Source organism: Silene latifolia, chromosome X (assembly GCF_048544455.1).
Source record: "Silene latifolia isolate original U9 population chromosome X, ASM4854445v1, whole genome shotgun sequence".
Classification (NCBI taxonomy): Eukaryota; Viridiplantae; Streptophyta; class Magnoliopsida; order Caryophyllales; family Caryophyllaceae; genus Silene; species Silene latifolia.
This window is the reverse complement of record NC_133537.1, coordinates 40,823,042-40,845,821: the sequence shown is the minus strand read 5'-3', so window position 1 is coordinate 40,845,821 and position 22,780 is coordinate 40,823,042. Positions and strand designations below refer to the sequence as shown.

At 40.8% G+C, this 22,780-nt stretch overlaps 1 non-coding gene across 1 annotated transcript; it reads left to right on the top strand.

Annotated features, from left to right (window-relative positions):
- The first annotated feature begins 22,419 nt into the window (after positions 1 to 22,419).
- On the top strand, positions 22,420 to 22,526 carry LOC141624676 (small nucleolar RNA R71). Its single transcript, XR_012534482.1, has one exon. It is a non-coding gene; the product is annotated as a small nucleolar RNA R71 (small nucleolar RNA).
- Positions 22,527 to 22,780: the final 254 nt, after the last annotated feature.

Here is a 22,780-nt window from a genome sequence, read left to right as displayed (position 1 = left end):
GGTCGAAAGCATTTTTACGCCGCCGAGCGTGGCTTTCAAAAAGACCGCTATACGTCCGCGGATCGGCCCGGCGTGTAGGTGGCTATGTCCACAGATTGGCGACTCCGCTGGGAAGAACTAGGACACTTACGTCTTTGTGATCCCTAAATGGTGAGACTCGAACGAGGTCTTGGTTGGAATGCATTAATTGATATTACGGTCACGGTCGGGTTTCCTTGTCCGGGCCCACAACCCAACCCTTTTCGACCAATTGGCTCGTTTCGTCGGCGTGAGTTTTCTCATCCCCGCGTTTCGAATCCCGATTGAGTCAAGTATACCATTGACGTCACCCATTTCTGTTTCGTCAAAGAGCTTCATCACTTTCGAGCACGAGGCTAGGGCACCCTCCTTACACATTTTGTTTGGATTGGTATCCCTCTCGCAAATCGGGGTTTGATTCCTTGGTGTGTAACCCACCCTTCTAAGCCAAAACCCGTGTCAGCATAATGCATAATATAATGAAACTGTTAGTGCTTATGTGCTATCTGATCATAAGTCCTTCCATGTCATTTTCAAACTTTCAAAAACTCCTCTTTGCGCCGTTATAATGGCCATTTCAAACCTCGGTCTTTCGCCAATCGATGCACGCCTTTCTAGGCCGTCGTAATGACGATTTTCAGACCTGGTTTTGTATAACCATTTCAAACACGCCTTTCTAGGCCGTCGTAATGACGATTTTCAAAACCCGGTTTTGTATAACCATTTCAAACACGCCTTTCTAGGCCGTCGTAATGACGATTTTCAAAACCCGGTTTTGTATAACCATTTCAACACGCCTTTCTAGGCCGTCGTAATAACGATTTTCAAACCTGGTTTTGTATAACCATTTCAAAATCACCTTTTTACGCCGTTATAATCGCCGTGTCTAGACACGGATTTTAACCCGTTTCGCGCCGACAATGGCTTTCTTTCAAAACCCGAGAAAAGCACACACCCTTTTCTCGAGACACTTTCGGGATCCCGAGGACCATGCACCGTCCCCGAGACCTCTTCAAACATTTCAAACTCGATTTTCAAAACATACAATTTTGAATTTCAAAACTGTCTTGGGAAACGATGCACTGTTTCCCGAGCCGACTCAAACTCAAACCGTCTTTTGCAAATAAACTTAAGACAACCCTTTTCAACTGATTGACTTGCGGAGATTTCTATCTTCGGAAGCCGCCCATTTAAAAGCGACAAATGAATCTTTTTGAAAATTTCTATTTTCGAAAACTTCGGTCCACCATTCCAATTCCGCCTCGTGTCTATCGAGTCAAAGCAAATGTACTTATGGGTTTTTACTTATGAGTCGTCTCACCACGAGACCCGTCCAATGGCGTCGCGCCGTCATGATTGGACTCGTGTCAAAGGTTCGGTCAAACACCGTCACGTCATAAATCGAGTCGACTTGAGGGACCACACACGCGCCCCGTGTTGTTGAGTCTGTCTTTGTCTCGTCCTCTGCGTTGTCTGCGTTTAGTCTTGGAACCGTGTCGGATTGTGTTGTAATGTGAGCCGTTTTTCTGCCTCAGAGCCATGGCCCCATCTTCAGCTTCGTCCAACAACAACAATGATAACAACAGAGATGTCACAACCGATCGCCTAGCCACCGCTTACCGCTCTTAAGGTCACCCTGGATTGCGTCGAGACCAGTATCGACGCCCGGAGAACAAGGAAACTGGGAACATAATACCCCACCTCCGATCGAAACCGAGAAGAGATCAAACTCTTGGAAGAACAGCTCCTAGCCCGGGGTAACAATATCCATCTTGAGAACAACCGAAGGTTCGAACCTGTCGGGGACCAGTTACCTGAAAACTTCACCCTGACTGATGTGCCTAAGTTCAAGGGAGTGGAGGACCTACTCAACCATATCCATGCTTTCAAGGACTACATGGCCATTAAGGGGGTCAAATAGGAGCTCTTTACCCGGATCTTTCCAGCCTCTTTGGAGCCGATTCCTCGCCAATGGTACTACTCCTTGGACCCGAAAAACCTTACTACTTGGGATGGGATCGCAGTTGAGTTTGCCAAGCAGTATGCCGACAACGTCGAAATCCAGGCCAACACCCGCACTCTCGAGGTGTTAACCCAAAACGACAAGGAAGGGTTCACTGAGTTCCTAACCCGCTGGAGGAGGGTGAGTACTCAATTGGTCAGTAAGCCGAGTGAATCAACTCTGGTGGAAAAATTTGTCAACAATCTCCGCCCGGTTTATGCCAACCTGCTAAGGTATCAGAATATCAAAACTTTTCAAGATCTGCAGATTCTAGGGACATGTATTGAGGACGACCTCCGAAAGGGTGTCCTAGCAAAGACCACTGGCAGGGGTTACCAGGGATCCACCTCAACTGGATCTCGCCCTTACGGTCAGACAAACAAGATTGATGAGGTCAACCTCGTCGAACCATCTGCCAAGAAAACTGAGCGCCCCCAGAGAGTGTTCACCAACATAGGGTCGACTTATGCAAGTGCCCTGAAAAGGCTCATGGACCAGGAGAAGCTACAACCGATCGGACCCACCCCAGATCCGACCGATGCCAAGAAGTCCCGATTTTGGAACCCCAACGCCTACTGCCAGTATCATCGAGGGAAGGGGCATGATACCGAAAATTGTTTCAAACTCAAGCACCTCATTCAAGACATGATTGAGAAGGGAGATTTGCCTATACCCCCACCAACTAAGCCTAACAACAAGACGAATCCTTTGGGAATTCACGACATCTCTGACGATGAGCCGACCCTAGACTGCTCTCACCTCATCTTGCCGATTGACGACAAGGTGAATGTTCTGGAAAAGGATCCTTCAGATGGAGTGTTTGTGTTTAGTGCTGCCACCATGCTCACTATGTTTCAACAAGTTGAAGAGGCCATAGCCAGCCTCTCTGAAAGAATCACCCGACTCGACGACACCTACCGTCGACTCATCTTCAATCCCCCAACACAGCGCCCAAGGGATAATTCCTCAAGCATTCAAAACTACCCACCCCAGGATGGATTGCTCCCGCGACCATTCTGGCTTAGACCTCACGAAAATCACCTTCAAAATAACTACCCTCAAAATAACTACCCTCAAAATAACTACCCCCATAAAAATCGCCCTCACAAAATATTCCCCACAAGAACTACCCACCGAGGAATACCCCTCCAAGGTATCCTCGAGACTCTGAAATTAACGGCATATGGAGGGATGATGTTGAGGATGTCTATATCCTCCCAGGGAAGGAGAAGCGGACAAAAGAAATCAGACATCTCACCCGGTCCGGACGTCCCTATCAAAATCCGAACAATCCAACGGTCGTTCCAACAACGAATGACCAAATCGTCCCAGAGGTGGACACTCAACCAAAGGCCCCCGAGAACTCAATCCTAAAACAGCTCCAAAAAGCAAAAGTCGAAATCTCAATTTGGCAACTGATCGCAACGTCTTTTGAGCACCGACATGCCTTGCTGCAGGCCTTAGGAAAATTAACCGTGCCCTCCACCTCTTCCCCAGAAGAAATAGTGGCGCACATGACGAGAGACGCCCCTGATCTGAGTAGCCCGGTCATCTTCTCCGACGAGGATATCCCTCCATTCGGAGCCAATCATAACCTGGCCATGTACATCATCGTAAAATGCCTCCAGAAAAATATACCAATGGTCCTCGTGGATGACGGTTCCGCCGTAAATGTCATTCCTCTCAAAACTGCCCACAGGCTGGGTGTCAAGGAATCTGATTTGATCCCAACGAATCAAGGAGTACGCGCCTACGACGGCACTCGTCGCAAGGTCGCTGGGCTAGTTACTTTGACCGTCGCCACCGGACCCTTAGAAAGACAAACCAGTTTGCAAGTGGTCGACATCGACGTGTCCTTCAACATGATCCTGGGACGTCCCTGGATTCACGCCGTCAAGGCGGTCACATCAACGCTCCACCAGAAGATCAGGGTCCCCTTCAACGGGAAAACGATCACGATTCCCGCTTCCCCAATCAAATTAGTTATGAGAAGGGGGATAGCCTCCCAAGCCATTGAGGAGGACGACAATGAAATGTGGGGTTTTTAAGCCGTAAATGCCATAACTGATGAATCGGCAACCTCTGAGTGTGACCCGTTCACTAACCTCACGGCCAACCGTATTATGATGCGCCAGGGTTACTTCCCGGGTTTGTCGCTCAATCCACTAAAGGACCCATTGCCTCCCTTGAAACAGGCTAAGGTCCCCAACATTCCCTTTGGGCTGGGGTACGAACCTACTGACCAAGATATCCGGGAGATGAACCTCCTAATCCGAAAACGCAAGAAGCACGGAGTAATCCTCCGTCCCTACCATCTGACTCTCAACGGATACTTTGTCCCCGAGGTAGAGTCCGAGCTCTACCACGGCTTTCCGGAATCGATCTATGACTCTGTGGCGAATGCTAGGTACCCGGGAGTGGAAGTCTTTCAGGACTACTACTTTATCCCCGACAACATCGAAGCTGCATCAACTAAGTCCAAACCGTCACCATGCCTTGACGGACAAGCTGTCACACTCCTCTTTGGGGAAGATAACGTCAAACACCTCGACTATGAGGACATCATCAACATCGCCTTGAAAGACAAACAATTTGATCCAACCGCCTTGATCTCCGATACTGACCCGGAGAAAGCTAGCCAAGACTGGAGGAAGACCGTCAAGTGGACCGACCGCCAAGGCCGCATTCTCAAGATAACAACTGGAGAAGGCTCTATGTTCAAAGAGAGAAGTGAAGAAGGATCTGAGTCTGAGTCTGAGTCGGACTCTGAGTCTGTCGTAGCTCCTAACACTCCTGATGTCCCAGTCAAGGTCCCCTTCCCACTATTTTATCACAAAGTCGTGGCTGATTCAGAGGCTGAGTCTAGTAGGGTCACCCCCACTCCCATGAAAGGTGACAACCTGGAGCCTGTTCTAGGGGCCACTTCGTCTGTTGTGTCGCCTCTGACTGACCATGATATGTCTGTCCTTTCCGAGCTTTTCGCTCGTGTCAACTTAATGAATGCTAAGTTTGCTTATGATGTGGGAAATAGATCTGTATACTTCCCTTAAACTAGAAGGATTATAACGATTTAATAAAGATGATCTAAGGTCATAAAATAAAATACATAAACATAAGTAAAAAGATTTAGAATTAACCTTCGGTCCTAGCAAATATGGCCTAAGAACAATATCAAAATTGATATTCGCCTATTAGTTGCACCCAAGACGATCTGAGATATGCCCTTTGATTATGCTAGACATCAATCTAAAATTTTCTGTAAAATTTAATTGTCTTTGTGTTCTTGTGATGAGAAAGAAGAGGCTGGGTCAAGAAAAAGCATTAGGGTAGAAATAATTCTCTCCCTTTCTTTTTATACAGACCGAATTACCAAGTTAATTAGGAAAGATATCACTCTCCTAATTTTCGGCCTATGTTGACCGAAATAAGGAATAAAAATTTCCTTATTTTTGGTCTTTCCAAAAATATATAATATGTGTTGAATTGTCATCTAGTGAGGATCGAACCCATGACCTCTTGGTATGTGTACCCTCACTATTACCACTATGACACATTCAGCTTGTTGATATTAAATACAACTGATTATATTTAATTATGAATTAACAGATTAATTCGTCCAAGCTAACCTTATATATATTTAATTTAAATATAACTTATTATATTTAATTTACGAATTGACAGTTAATTCGTCTCAACTTAATATTATTTAATTTTCATTAAATAATTATCTCATCAACACATTGACTAACTTTTTAGTCATTTTGGGCATCAATGTAATTATATTTCTATAACCACATTTCTCAAACACGTCCTATAGGTGTGACCTTTAGGGACCAGTTGATCACCGCCATCTGTATGATAATAACGTCAAACTTTCTAGCAAGCCAACCGTTATTAGGTAAACGTTAATCAACTGATTAAATATACGAAGTATACCCTTGTGAACCTGTAAGAGATTTACAAATGTTATCACACTAATTTGTGGAGGACACAAGCTCCAACATATGACTCGTCTCAATTTAACTGCAATGCAATTCTGAATGACTATGAGGAATTTGACTTGAGTGACTACCCACCTCACTTAGCCAAAGAACTTGACAAACGGGAAACCAGAACCCCCATCATTGAGGAAACCGAACCTATTAACGTAGAAACCGACAATACAGCTCAAGAACTTAGGATAGGGACAACCCTGGACCCCTCGGAAAGACAACAGTTCATTGACCTCCTCCACGAATACAAGGACGTGTTCGCTTGGTCTTACAAAGACATGCCTGGGATTGACAGAGAAATTGCAGAGCACCGGATACCCATTAAACCCGGAGCTAAACAAGTGGCCAAGTTCATTCAAAACAACATCATCTGCCGATATGGGGTACCCCATGAAATCATCAGCGATCAAGGCTCTCACTTCCGGGCGGAAACTCAAGCTTTGCTGGACAAGTACAAAATCAAGCGACATCGATCATTTCCCTATCGCCCCCAAACCAACGGAGCGGTGGAGGCAGCGAACAAAACTCTTGTCACCATCATCAAGAAAATGCAAGACAACTACCGCGATTGGCCGAGCAAACACCCATTCGCACTCTGGGGATACCGAACCTCCATTCGAACACCAACGGGTGCCACACCCTTCTACCTAGCATATGGTATGGAGGCGGTTCAGCCAGTAGAGTTAGAGGTCCCATCTCTACGCATCCTACTGGAAAGTCAAGTCCGGAGGATGAGAGTCTCTACCCGACCTCCTAGGTTCCTCAGGAATATTAACCATATCATCAGTTGGAGGTACAGCTTCCTCCATCTGTTCCTCGGTTGTTGGTTCTGGAATCTCCGACAGCTCGAAGGTTCTATTAATCGACTTATTCTCGAGAAATTCTTTCTCTAACAACGTCGCACTAGCCGCAACAAAAACTCGATGTTCGGTTGGCGAATAGAAGTAATGACCAAATGTTCCTTTTGGATAACCTATAAAGTATGTCTTGACCGATCGCGGGCCGAGCTTATCCTCGTGTCTCCACTTGACATAAGCCTCGCAGCCCCAAACCCGAATAAAAGACAAGTTAGGTACTGTTCCCTTCCACATTTCATATGGAGTCTTGTCGACAGCTTTAGACGGACTTCGGTTAAGTATAAGAGCAGCTGACAAAATAGCATAACCCCATAATGAATTAGGCACTATGGTGTGACTCATCATGGATCGAACCATATCAAGTAAGGTTCGATTTCTCCGTTCGGACACACCATTCAATTGAGGTGTTCCAGGTGGAGTTAACTGCAAAACGATTCCACAGTCTTTTAGGTGTTGATCAAACTCATTTCAAAGATATTCGCCACCCCGATCTGAACGGAGTGCTTTAATCTTTCTACCCAGTTGGTTTTGTACCCTATTCTGGTATTCCTTGAATTTCTCAAAGGACTCACTTTTATGCTTCATTAAGTAGACATATCCGTATCTACTCAAATCGTCCGTGAAAGTGATAAAATATCTATAGCCATCTCTAGCAGTAATTGACATAGGTCCACATACGTCCGTATGTATGAGTCCTAATAGGTCACTAGCGCGCATTCCAACACCTTTGAAGGAAATTCGAGTCATCTTGCCAATGAGACATGATTTACACGTGCCATATGCAGAAAATCTGAATGAGGGAATAGTCCCATTATCGACGAGTTTCTTTACGCGTTTCTCATTTATGTGTCCCATTCGACAATGCCATAGATAGGTTTGATCTTTGTCACCAACCTTTAATTTCTTATTATTCATGTGTAATATTTCCGTGGTTTGATCTAAGATATAAATTCCATTCATGGAAACTGCTTTGCCATAAATCATTTCATTAAAAGAGAAAATACAACTATTATCCTTTATTGAAAATGTAAAACCATCTTTAGCAAGTACGGAAACGTAAATAATGTTCTTAGATAAACTGGGTACATAGTAACAGTTATTTAAAGATAACTCAAAACCACTAGGGAGTTGGATTACATATGTTCCCTTCGAGGCAGCAGCTACTCGTGCTCCATTCCCGACTCGCAGGTCCACATCACCTTTTTCGAGAGGTATGATGTTCTTTAGGCCCTGCAAATGATTACACAGATGAGAACCACAACAAGTATCTAGTACCCAAGTTCCGAAACTTGCATGGTTAATCTCAATCATATGAATATAAGATGACATACCAACAGAACGACGCGGCTGCCTTGATGTCCTCACGGTAGACGGGACAGTTCCTCCTCCAATGTCCATCTTGTGACAATGGTGGCACTCTATGTCACCGCCCTTGCTCTTTGTCTTGCCCCGTGAGCCACTAGTCTCACCAGGCGCACTCTTACCGTTTCCTGGCTTCTTAAACTTTGGCTTACCTACGCTAGGTCGCCATGAGCCTTGCCCTTACCTTTACTCTTGTTGTGAATCGTGAGAACATCCCGCTTCATGCTCCCACTCAATTTCATATCCTTCTCGGTCCGTACGAGAAGGGAGTGTAGCTCATGAGGACTCTTTTTCAAGTCATTCATGTAGTAGTTCGCCCGAAAAGGGCAAAACCATCGTGAAGAGAATGAAGCATTCGGTCAATGACAATGCTCTCACTGATTCTACAATTCAGTGACTCCAGTTTCTCGACATTCTCAATCATGTGAAGAATGTGTGGGCTAACCGGTTGGCCCTTCTGGAGTTTCGCATCAAAGAAGCGACAGGTATGCTCATATGTAACGATTCTCGGTGCCTTTGAGAACTCGTTAGTGAGCGTGGTGAAAATCTTGTTTGCACCTTGGGCAATGAAGCGTCTCTGCAAATTGGTTTCCATTGCAAAGATGAGTACGTTCTTTATCGCACCCGCTTCCATAACGAAATCACTATAAGCGAGTGACTCGTTGATTCGTGCATTTGGGCCTGGTTGATCGGTATTGGCTCGCTTAAATACCCGAGCTTACCGTCGCAGATGGCGGCATTCCGTAGTGCCGCCTCCCAGTCCACAAAATTGGACCCATCATTCTTCAGTCGAGTGGACTGATTCATTTGGTCCATGAACATTTTAAGCCAGGACGAACGATCTAGTGTGGCACTAGGCATTGGGATTGCGTTATTTCCAGCCATTTGTTGTAACAGTATTATTGATAATAAGCGTGTTCTACACTGCGAAAGAAGAATAAAATAATAAGCATGTGCATCGTTTTTATTTTAAGTCTAATGAACTAATGTCATAACGCGAAGACTTAAAACATTTATACAATTGACCTCCCTCAAGAATTATAGAAATGACCCCAAGACTCAATTCTCTGTAAATTGATAAGCTAACCTTTTAGCTAATTCTACCGTTAGAATTCTTGGTCGATAAATTTCTGTAAATACTATCTTTAGTCCATCATAATCACGAGAAACTCTTCGGACTATGATGTTGAGGTAAACTAAGTCAACACAACTACTTACCCAACGTAGAAGGGGTCATATTAGGCCTACGGACGAAGAAGGGATTCATAGATGTTTGCCCTTATAAAGACTAATCTCAATTTCCCTTTTAGAGGAAGATCCCATCAACTTTTTAATTCATTTTAAGTGAACTATTATCTAGCATGCGAGAATGATTTAAACTAAAGTGATGGCTTATAGACTGTGACATCTGCAAGTCCATGAAAACTTAACATACAACTATATGAGTCAATTTTCATGCATTTTAGTAGTAGGTGGTTTCGTTTTAGGCGGAATATGATGCAATTACTAGCATGTGAATGAAAAGCAATAAAATGAAAAACGTAAAAAAAACAGTAAAAGTCCTAGTGTGGCCTATCCTATCAAAATGAACAATAAATACAAGTTTGGAATCCATCCTTGGACCCGAGAAGCTTGTCTTGATGTTCCATCTTGATCCATGTAGCGGGAGTGAGCTTGAATCTTCATCTTTAGTCTTCTTTGAAATTACAATAAATAAAATTACATAATTGACCTATTAATTACATTCTAATTTCAAAAACCCAAAACTAAAATAAAGGCCACACTAAGTATTAAAAAATACAACCGATTGCAAAAATAAATATGTAAATAAAATTCATTCATTCGATTCATTCAACAAAAATAAAAGCATCAAGTAAAATAAATTAAACATACATAATACAATACATTAATTATGTTGATTAATTTATCCAAACCACCTATTTAAATTAAATTAAGTGACAATTCCGCAATTTAATCACATTAATTTCATTCTCAATCCATATTAAACTTGTAATATGAATTCTATCCGTCAAAATTTTAAACTGCTTTAAAATAACTCGGTATCATTAAATTGTGAACCGATTCACAATAACTAATTGGCCAAAATAAAAAATAAAAACAAATTCAATTTTTTTAAAATTGGTCACGGCTGAAAAAAACAAAAAAAAAAAAAAAATTTTTATATTTTTTCAGCTGTCACGGCTGAATAAAAAAAACCCTTTCCTATTTTAATTCGGTAAATAGGAAAAACTTTCCATAAATTTTTTTTTCTCTCTTTTTCGGCAAAAAGGCAACAAAAAAAACTTTCTTAATTTTTTTTCTTTTTCTCGGTTTACCAAAAATAAAATTAAAATAAAGTTTTTTTTTTCGGTAAACCCTAAAAAAAACGGCCTCCTTTTTTTTTTCTTTTTGCGGCAATATGCCCTAAAACAAGATTTGATGACTAAATTGTTTACCTTTGCTATTAGAACATGATTAGCATATGAAATAATAAACATGATCAATTTATATGCCAAAAACTATATAGCAAAAACAATCTTTTTATCATAAACATGACGATTCCATTTAATTTTAACTTAATCTGCATTAAATCAAAACTACCAATTCTTCATATGATAATTTTAACTGATTATAAACTATAATATGAAAAATAGAATGGAAAAATATCATCAAACTGAAAGAAAAAAAACGGCAAGAAAAAACGGCACAAAGATTTTCGAACCACAAAAAAAAAACCGAAACCCTAACTTTTTTTTTTTTCGAAAATCCTATTGTTCACATACAAATTTTATGAAAATCATCAAAATTAAAATCGTAGCCTAGTGCTCTGATACCACTTGTGGGAAATAAATCTGTATACTTCCCTTAAACTAGAAGGATTATAACGATTTAATAAAGATGATCTAAGGTCATAAAATAAAATACATAAACATAAGTAAAAAGATTTAGAATTAACCTTCAGTCCTAGCAAATATGGCCTAAGAACAATATCAAAATTGATATTCGCCTATTAGTTGCACCCAAGACGATCTGAGATATGCCCTTTGATTATGCTAGAAATCAATCTAAAATTTTCTGTAAAATTTAATTGTCTTTGTGTTCTTGTGATGAGAAAGAAGAGGCTAGGTCAAGAAAAAGCATTAGGGTAGAAATAATTCTCTCCCTTTCTTTTTATACAGACCGAATTACCAAGTTAATTAGGAAAGATATCACTCTCCTAATTTTCGGCCTATGTTGACCGAAATAAGGAATAAAAATTTCCTTATTTTTGGTCTTTCCAAAAATATATAATATGTGTTGAATTGTCATCTAGTGAGGATCGAACTCATGACCTCTTGGTATGTGTACCCTCACTATTACCACTATGACACATTCAGCTTGTTGATATTAAATACAACTGATTATATTTAATTACGAATTAACAGATTAATTCGTCCAAGCTAACCTTATATATATTTAATTTAAATATAACTTATTATATTTAATTTACGAATTGACAGTTAATTCGTCTCAACTTAATATTATTTAATTTTCATTAAATAATTATCTCATCAACACATTGACTAACTTTTTAGTCATTTTGGGCATCAATGTAATTATATTTCTATAACCACATTTCTCAAACACGTCCTATAGATGTGACCTTTAGGGACCCGTTGATCACCGCCATCTGTATGATAATAACGTCAAACTTTCTAGCAAGCCAACCGTTATTAGGTAAACGTTAATCAACTGATTAAATATACGAAGTATACCCTTGTGAACCTGTAAGAGATTTACAAATGTTATCACACTAATTTGTGGAGGACACCAGCTCCAACATATGACTCGTCTCAATTTAACTGCAATGCAATTCTGAATGACTATGAGGAATTTGACTTGAGTGACTACCCACCTGATAGGCTTATCGCGTACCTATGCAAAAATAATTTCCCTAGACACAAGTTAATGTAGTAATAGGGGTCGAACACAAGGAAACGGGAATTACGTCGTGAATTGCTATGGGTGGATTTTTATCAAGGTCGATTACGTTTTGGGTTTGATTTGTTTGGTTTGTTGATTAATGAAAATTGCAATGTAAATAATATGATAAAAGATAGTCTAAAGGGGTCGGGTCACTCATGCAAAGGTAAACATATGAACATGATAAACTTGGTACTAATAATCTTGTCAATTACTTAGGCTTAAAGATACCCACCTTACGGCATTAGTATCAACCATAGACCGGGTCCTAGAAAAACTCTCGTCCATGACTAGGTCGTCCTACCATACATGCTTAGTCTAATTCAATTCCGTGCCTCTCGACTTTAGAACGAATAAACAAGTTTTAATCTACGACTACGTACGCGATAAACAAAGATTAAGCATAACAAAGCAAGCGTGTGATGGAAGCAATTGATCAATATTATTATGAACTTTATTTAATCATATTATATGTTTGATTTTGCATGGCTCCCCTAGCCTTTAGACTAGAGAATTTAGCTACTCATACTTAATTGTAAAATGCAAACTAAATTGTAAGTAATGTTGAACATGGTTAAATGAATTATACTAATTAGGTGATGTAACATACGAAAAGAATAAAGCTAAGGTAAATATGAAATACTTGATTATGATAACTATGTGATAACTAAAGCAATGATGTAAATTGTAAACTTGTAATAAGAAATACCTTATAAAGGAAGACTTGCATGGAAGAACAAACAACTAATAACCAAAAGATTGAATAACAAATGCTTGAAAATCTCTTGAAATACAAAGTGTTGAATGATTAACTAAGGAATGCTTAAACAACTTGAACTTGAAATGAAAACTAATGAGAGAAAACTTATAATGCTTGAGGCTTAATGTAGTAAACTTGGACGTAAAATGGGATGCCCCAAAACCTAGGATTGCCTCTCCTATTTATAGGAGAGGAAGGAAAAAACGTAAGAGTCATCAGGCATGCAACCCCGATCGGGGTTGGGCGGCCCCGATCGGGGTCACTTAATCCTCGGTTTATCGCCTTAAATCTCCTCTTAATTGCTAAGGTATCCAATGTTGGTGATTAAATATGCGATTAATCACCCTAAGTTAATGTTCTAAATTCCTAGCATCCTAAGCTCTATTGGCATCCAATGCTTGCAACCTTGATGTGGACCTTCATTTTGGGCTTGACTTTGCATTTGGCTTCATGTTTAATTCCTTACTTCAATCCACTAATCTTCATGCAAAACCCAAGAAATCTTCACACACTTAGTCCAATATTTGGCCTTGTTTAGCTTAGTGAACTTGGTGTACAAAATCATAGGAAAAAGCCTCTAAATGCTTAGATTCCTACAAAACCGTAACGAACACAACAATACACCTAGAACACAAAATTAGCTCAAAAATATACTAATTAAAGTATGATAATCAATAAAAACCGAGCTAAAATGAGGGGTAAAAGCATATATAAAATGAACATATCAAACTCCCCAAGCTAAACCCTTGCTTGTCCTCAAGCAAGAAACCAAATCCCATCAATTGCTATATCCTAAACAAGCTAAGCATAATGATTTAAAAACCCGAAACAACATGGGCAAGGAATAAAGCAAGACATGGATGAGATTTACACGACGGCGTAGCATAGAAAACTTTGAATGAACCTTTAAGCTCTTGCATGATCTTTCGACTTATGGACTCTCACGGGACACTCAAACTCTTTTATATGTGAAAGGACAATTTTCGTGAATGAACACTCAACTATCCTCAACTTATAACAATGTGCCCGCAATCTAATATGGTAAACATGTCAAAACTAGCAAGCAAAAACAATCAAATGTAAGCATGATAAAGAAGCCAAATGGGTAGGAAGAAGGTAAATAAACATGGGTAAGAAGGGGGAACAAAAGAGTTATGGTAATGTGGAGCTAAGTCAAGCTAGCAACTACCAAAATGCAAGGATGCTCAAATCCCAATTCTAACCCAATTTTTCAATTCAAACCATAAGAAATTTCTCCAAAATATAATGAATAAAGCTTGAGAATTTCTCACATCTTTTCTTCTTCTTCTCTTTCTTTTCTTTTCTTTTTCAATGCATACTTCTTTTTTCCATGCTTTTTTCTCATTCATTTGCTTTTTTTTTTTCTTTCTTTCTTTTTTTCATTTTCTTTCATTTTCCAATTTTTCAATTTTTCAATTTTTTCTCATTTCTCTTTTTTTTCTTTTTTTTTTTGAGCATTAAGACCAAGCTCACATGACTTCAAACAACCAAATATATCCCAATGAGCACCCAAACACTATCCAACTAAGCTACTAGCTCAACAAGGGTGGGCAATTTCAATGATGTAGCTAAGGATAAATTTTGTGAAGGGGTCAAAAAGGCTAAAATATCATGTGAATGGCTCCAAAATGCTAAAACAAATGAATGCATGCTCACCAAGAAATGACATGAAGACCATACTTGCGCGTTTTGATGTAACACACATTATAAGGAGACACCTACACTCACCTAAGTGAGACCAAATAAAGATGAAATGGCCTTAAAGGAGGTTCTACCTTACCATTTTGTAGCTTGCCATAAGTCAAGATCAAGCCTATTCGGTTCATTCTTCATCTCCCACCTACTATGTCAAGACATCCCCATGTAGCTAATATCCCATCATTAAAGAATAAATCATTAGCAACAAGCTATTGTTAGGATAAGCAAAGAGGAAAGTAGGCAACAAGCAAGCACAAAGCAAAAATTTCTCTCAAAAATTTTCAAAATTCCTACACTACATGCAAACTACACTATATGCAAATGCAATCCCCCCCCCCCCAAGCTAAACATCACATTGTCCTCAATGTGCCAACTATCCAAATCACCCAATCAAACCATAAAAATGGCTCAAAGCACAAAACAAGAAGGACTAGAGGTTATGTTTAATGGGTTGCAAGATCTAAACTAATATGCAAAGCAATTAAAAACTTACTCAACTTGCTAGCCCCCCCAAGCTAGCATGAATTCGGGGGACTTCTTCATTGATCAACTAAGAAAAGGGCCAAAAATTGAACCCCTTCCTCCCTTTCTTCTTCTTCTTTCCACTACCACTTGATTCTCCTTGTTGGCCACTTCCACTTGAGTCATCCCCTTGAAGAGGAGTGACATACTCACCAATATCTTGGCCACTACCAAGACCTTCACCATAACTACTAATCCCACCATAGCCACCATAGCCTCCATATCCTCCATAGCCTCCATAGCATGCCTCAATCCCATAATCCGAACCACAAAAATCCGGGCCGGGTTCATTGTGAGCAAATGTACCTGCATCATTGTGAGGAGGGGAAGGGGGAATAGGAGATGGAGGAGGAAATCCGCCCGGAGGATAAGTATAGAATGAAGGGTGTGGCCCCTCGGGTCGGATAACTCCTTGCCTAGCAAAATGATCATAAATAGGATGTAATGCAAGTCGTTGGTCATCACGAATTTGATTAACTCCTAAGTTCATTTCTCGCATCATGTTCATCATTTCTATGCTAGATGGTGACTCAATGCTAGAGGTGGAATGACGTGCTTGGGAGGATGAACCTCCCACACGTCTCTCAACGGTGGTAGTTGACTCACCTCTAAGAGCTAAATGGTAGGTCGGTCTAACAAAGGGTTCACTTCCACTACGAGGCCTAGTATGAACCAAAGCCTTTATTTCTTTCTTTTCCTCGGGTAGACGAATGGAGTCTTGTCTACCTATCTTCCAAATCATGTTGGGATGAGCATCTTTAAACCAATTACAAGAAAGAAAGTATTCATAATCAAGACCAACTCCCCTAGACCTAGACTCAAGCAATGGTCGCAAACCGGTAGTCTCTTGGTTGAACCTACACAAATGGTGAGCAATTTTTGTGACCAAACCACCTAAAACAATGCAACTATTCTTGGGGTTAGTTTGTTTGGTCAAGTGGACCGCAAAGTGGTAGGGGATATTAATTACCCACTTCTCATCACCATTAACATTTAAGAAAGCACCCAAGATTTCTAACTCAATCTTCCTCACCGAGTGAGGTTCATTTCTACCAAAAAAGGTCCATCCCATAAACCTTTGCCAAACCCTTATGTCGGGATAATGAATAAATTGATGTGGTGTATGATCAAAACCCGGAAACGTCAAGTGGGAAATGGCATCCCAAGTTAAAATGGGGTTATAATCGTCGGGTGACTCGGTTGGCAACTTATGAGGCAAATCAAAGATAGCGGCAAAATCCGCTAAGTCCATCTTATGATCTTCATTAAATAAACGAAAGGTAACAAAGAGAATGAAACCGGGTCTCTTAGACCTATGGAACTCAAAAGAGCTCAAGAACTCAAGGGTGAGTTCGGGGAAGGTCTTATAATTCATGGTATAACAAGATTTCATGCCAAGATTTTTAAACAAAGCTTTAACATTTTTCTCTATTCCAATGTTGTTTAAAGATGCTTGGTTAATGAATTTCGTTGGTTCCATACCTTTGCTTTTCAAAACAACCCAATTGTTGTATTGAGCTAGTGAATTGAAGATCACATTTGGATATTCCGGGTCATGCCATTGTGGAACATCCTCCATTTGGACATCCGCTGCTGTATTTGAAGCCTCCGCCTCACCTCTCCTTCTCTTAGAAGCACCTTGTGAAGGAGCTTTTCTTGGTGCCATATTTCTGAAATTTTAAGACAAAATTCATCTTAAGGCAAACCAAAATCCATCCTAATAGGCATAATAGTATGAATTAGTGAACTAATTCACACTACAAACATGTAATAATCATTCTACAACCAATTTCTAGTACCAATTTGATGTTAATGGTTGAACAAAGCTTGCAAATCAATGAAGAAAATGAAGTTTCCTTGTGATTTTAGGTAGAAAAGTGAAGAAAAATGATGGAGATAGAGAAGAGGAGTGCTGTCGGGTTGGAAAAGAATGATAGAAAAATTTCTTTTTTTTTTTTACATACCCGTCATATTGCAAAGGAGCTACAGTACCACGACCCCGATCGGGGTTAGGCGGCCCCGATCGGGGTTGACCACTTCTCCGCTTTTTGACTTCCTCGTATAAGGGGTGACTTATTTTTCCTTTTTTCGAAAACCACGTCCCCGAACGGGGTTTTTGCATGGGGTTGCGTGTCAAATGCACTCCATTTTCTCCTTTCTTTATTTTCACCTAAAAATCACAAAAGAAAAATCTTTAAGTTGAGTATTTTATTACTAATCTACGAAAAACAATTAAATTGCAGAAAATCAAAAACAAAAAATGGATAAAAGCAATAAAAAAGCTTGGGTTGCCTCCCAAGAAGCGCTGGTTTAACGTCCCGCACGACGAAAAAGCTTGAGTCGGTTTTAAGCTTTCTTTGGTAGAGGTTGAACGGTCACTTCCTCTATCACACCAACGATCACATTCTCATGGTAGAGCTTCAAACGATGACCGTTTGCCTTGAATTTTTCGCCCTTGGTGGTCATCACTTCAACGGAACCGAACTTGTTGACATTTGTGACGGTATATGGACCGGACCACCGTGATCGTAACTTTCCCGGAAATAGCTTGTATCGGGAATTGAAGAGCAAGACCTTATCACCAATTTGAAATTCCTTGTTTAAGATCTTTTTATCATGCCATCTCTTTGTTCTCTCCTTGTAGAGACGGGAGCTCTCATAAGCTTGCAAACGGAATTCATCGAGCTCATTGAGTTGCAACAACCGCTTCTCTCCACTCAATTTCGGGTCCATGTTAAGCTCCTTAATTGCCCAAAAAGCCTTTTGTTCCATCTCAACGGGAAGATGGCACGCCTTTCCATAGACCAACCTATATGGTGAGGTACCAATAGGTGTCTTAAACGCGGTGCGGTAGGCCCATAAGGTATCATCGAGCTTCATACTCCAATCCTTTCGTGATTTGGCAACAACTTTCTCAAGTATGGACTTGATCTCGCGGTTGGAAACCTCTACTTGGCCACTAGTTTGTGGATGATAAGCCAAGCCTCTTCTATGGTAGACTCCATATTTTTCCAACAAAGCATCAAGTTGTTTCTCACCGAAATGAGTACCACGATCACTAATGATTGCTCTTGGAACACCGAACCTCGGAATATGATCTTCTTGAACAATTTAATCACGTTAAGTAGCATCATTGGTAGGAGTAGCAATTGCCTCTACCCATTTAGAGACATAATCAACGGCAACCAAAATATACCGATTCCCTTTTGAGGAAGGAAACGGTCCTTGATAATCTATGCCCCAAACATCGAATACCTCTACTTCCAAAATTCCATTGAGAGGCATCTCGTGTCTTCTTGATATGGAACCCGTCCTTTGGCAAGCATCACAAGCCATCACGAAATTTTTGGCATCTTGGAACATGGTTGGCCAATAGAAGCCGGATTGCAACACCTTTGCAACGGTCTTGGATGGTCCATGATGACCACCATAAGGAGAAGAATGGCATCCTTCTAGCACCCCTTTCACATCCCATTGTGGGACACATCTCCGGAATAGCCCATCGGAGCAATGTTTGAACAAGTGTGATCATCCCATAGGAAGAACTTGGCATCATGTAAGAACTTCTTCCTTTGTTGATATGAAAGGTTGGGTGGCAATTCTCTTCCAACTAGGTAGTTGGCTATGTCGGCATACCAAGGAGTATTGGCTTCCAACATCATTAGAACATCGTCGGCGAAGGAATCATCAATAGGTAATTCAATACCTCCATCTTTGAACCTCAAACGGGATAAGTGATCGGCAACAACATTTTCGGCCCCCTTCTTGTCTTTAATCTCAAGATCAAATTCTTGCAAAAGCAAGATCCATCTTATCAACCTTGGCTTAGCTTCTTGTTTGGCTAGGAGATGCTTCAATGCGGCATGATCGGTATGAACAATGACTTTGGAACCAATCAAGTAAGAGCGGAATTTGTCTAAAGCATAGACAATGGCAAGTAGCTCTTTCTCCGTGGTGGCATAATTGATTTGAGCCGCATCCAAGGTTTTGCTAGCGTAGTAGATAGCATGGAGAACCTTGTCCTTTCTTTGTCCTAGCACGGCACCTACCGCATAGTCACTTGCATCACACATGAGCTCGAATGGCAAGTTCCAATCCGGTGATTGGATGATAGGTGCGGAAATCAAAGCCTTCTTGATCCTATTAAAAGACTCAAGACAATCGTTAGTAAACACAAAGGGAGCATCTTTTAAAAGAAGCTCCGTAAGGGGTTTGGCAATCTTAGAAAAATCTTTGATAAAACGGCGGCAGAAACCCGCATGGCCTAGGAAACTCCTTACACTTTTCACATTTACCGGTGGGGGTAGTTGCTCAATAACTTGGACCTTAGCACGGTCCACTTCAATTCCTCTCTCCGAAACAATATGACCAAGCACCACTCCTTCATTCACCATGAAGTGGCACTTTTCCCAATTCAACACCAAATCAACTTCTTCACAACGCTTCAAAACTTTGGACAAGTTAGTCAAACAAGCATCAAAAGAAGAACCATAAACACTAAAGTCATCCATAAACACCTCCATGATAGACTCAATGTAGTCGGAAAAGATGCTTATCATGCAACGTTGGAAGGTGGCGGGGGCATTACAAAGACCAAAAGGCATTCTACGGTAAGCAAATGTACCATAGGGACATGTAAACGTGGTCTTCTCTTGGTCATCCGGGTGAATGGGTATTTGAAAGAACCCGGAATAGCCATCTAGGTAGCAAAAGTATTTGTGACATGCCAACCTTTCCAACATTTGGTCAATAAAAGGTAATGGGTAGTGGTCTTTCTTGGTGGCTAGATTTAGCCTCCTATAGTCAATGCACATTCTCCAACCCGTCACAATTCTAGTTGGAATTAACTCATTTTTATCATTTTTGACTACGGTGGTTCCTCCTTTCTTAGGAACCACTTGGACCGGACTCACCCATTTAGAATCGGAAATCGCATAGATAATTCCCGCATCTAACAATTTAAGCACTTCCTTTTTGACCACTTCTTGCATGTTAGGATTTAGTCGTCTTTGACCTTGGACACATGGTTTATGATCTTCCTCAAGATTGATTCGGTGCATGCAAAATTCGGGACTTATGCCTTTTAAATCGTCAAGTTTATAACCAATGGCTTTCTTGTGAGACCTCAAGACATGAAGCAATTTAGCCAATTGACTCTCATCTAATTTAGCACTAACGATTACCGGACACATCCCCTCATTATCAAGAAAAGCATACCTCAAATTGGAAGGAAGGGGCTTAAGCTCGGGTTTTTGTACCTCAACATCTTGTGGTGTAGCAACCAAGCCTATAAAGTGCGAGCTCTCCTCCAACGATAGCTCCTCTCCATCCAATTCTTGTTCCAAAGCATCAATCTCCTCATTTCCAATCTCATCATCACCTGCAAATGATTCTAAAAGCAAGAGTGCCTCCAAGGGATCTTTAGACAAAGATCGAGGTGTAGAGTCTTCTATAACAATGTCAACAACATCCAAAATGTCAATAGAATAACAAGACTCTTCTATCATAGGACTCTTCATGGCACTATTCAAATTATATGTGACCTTATCGTCACCCACTTCCAATGTAATTTTACCGTTCTTGACATCAATTAACGCACCCGCGGTGTGTAAAAATGGTCTTCCCAAAATGATTGGGATTTGGGCATCTTCGGCCATGTCAAGAACAATAAAATCAACCGGAATGAAAAACTTACCAACCTTAACGGGAACATCCTCCAAAACTCCCAAAGGGCGTTTTATAGAACGGTCCGCCATTTGCAATGTGACACTAGTGCATTTTAAGACTCCCATATTAAGCTTAGCACAAATAGAGTAAGGTATTACACTCACACTAGCACCTAAATCGCATAAAGCTTTATCAATTTGGTAGGTGCCAATTGTGCATGGAATAGAAAAGCTACCGGGATCTTTTAACTTAGGAGGGGACTTGTTTTGCAAAAGAGCACTCACCTCGGCGGTGAGAGCTATTGTTTCAACCTCATCAAAAGTCCTCTTCTTAGTTAAAATGTCTTTCATGAACTTAGTGTAAGATGGAATTTGAGTGATTAATTCGGTAAAAGGAACGGTTACCTGTAGATTCTTCACAACTTCCATGAATTTACCGAATTGGGAATTCTTTTGATGCTTTGCCAATCTATGAGGAAATGGCACCTTGACTTTTTCCGGAATCTTTGCTTCAATATCTTTCTTTGGAGGAGCATCCTCCACTTCCTTGACTTTCTCAACAACAACAAGTGGGTCATCCACTTTCTTTGGAATTTCTTCAATTGCCTTATTATTGTTAGAGACCTCTAACTCAACAAGTACCTCCTCATCATCTTTGGGCATGGATGGCCCATCATATTTTGTTCCACTTCTTAAGGAAATAGCATTAAGGGTAGCATGTGGTTGCTCACCTTGAGGGGGTAGTTGACCCGATTTCCTTGAAGAGCTAGATGAAGCCAATTGAGCCATTTGTTGCTCCAACATTTTGATCGCGGCATTTTGAGCTTGCTCATTCTTTTGAATTTGAGCCAACAATTCCTTTTGCATACGGATTATCAAGCCCTCAAGCTTACCTCCCTCTTGGTTATTTTGTTGGGCATTTTGTTGTGGAGGTTGAGTTTGTTGGAAATTGTTTTGTGGGGGCCTTTGTTGATTTTGATACCCCGGTGGAGGGATATATTTTTGTTGTTGAGGGATATAGGCATTTTGTTGTGGTGGGGGTTGTGGTTGAGGATTTAGCACATTGTTGCTTCTATAAGACATATTCGGGTGAAATCTTGAATTTGGGTTATATGTGTTGGAGAATGTACCCGGTGGATAAGCATTTTGTGCATTTTGTCTTAAAGCTAAGAAGGCATTTACCTCTTCAATGGGAGCTTGGCAATGAGCGGCATAGTGACCCGCACCTCCGCAACCTTCACACACAACGATTTGGCTCGTTGAAGACATGGCATTGACTTGTTGAATGGAATCTCTAGCATCCCTCTCCGCCAATTGTTGTTGGAGCAAAGCAATTTGAGCTAGCAAAACAGAATTGTTAGAGGATTCTTCTTTACCTTTAGATGGCACAACTCGGGAATTGACATATTGGGCATCATGGACCGCCATAGATTCGATCGTGGCATGAGCAAGGTCGGTGTCAATTTGATCAAACCGCCCATTGTTGGCGGAATCAAGAATCCTTCGGGACTCGGCACAACATCCATTGTAGAATGTTATTGCAAGAAACCAATCATCTAGCCCATGATGTGGGCATTGTCTTTGAAGCTCTTTGTACCTCTCCCAAGCCTCATATAAGCTCTCAAGAGCTTGTTGACGGAATCCGGTGATTTGGCTCCTCAAAGTTTGAGTTTTCTCCGGTGGAAAAAACTTTTGGTAAAAAGCAAGAGCCAATGTCTCCCAATTGGTGATTCCCATGGCGGTGCGGTCAAGACTATTGATCCAAAGCTTGGCCTTGTCCTTCAAAGAGAAAGGGAAAAGTATTTCCCTTATTTGGGCTTGGGTGACGCCCGTTTGACGGATCATGGAGCAATAGTCACAAAAGTTTTGCACATGCAAATTGGGATCCTCCAAAGGACTTCCTCCAAATTGCTTTCTCT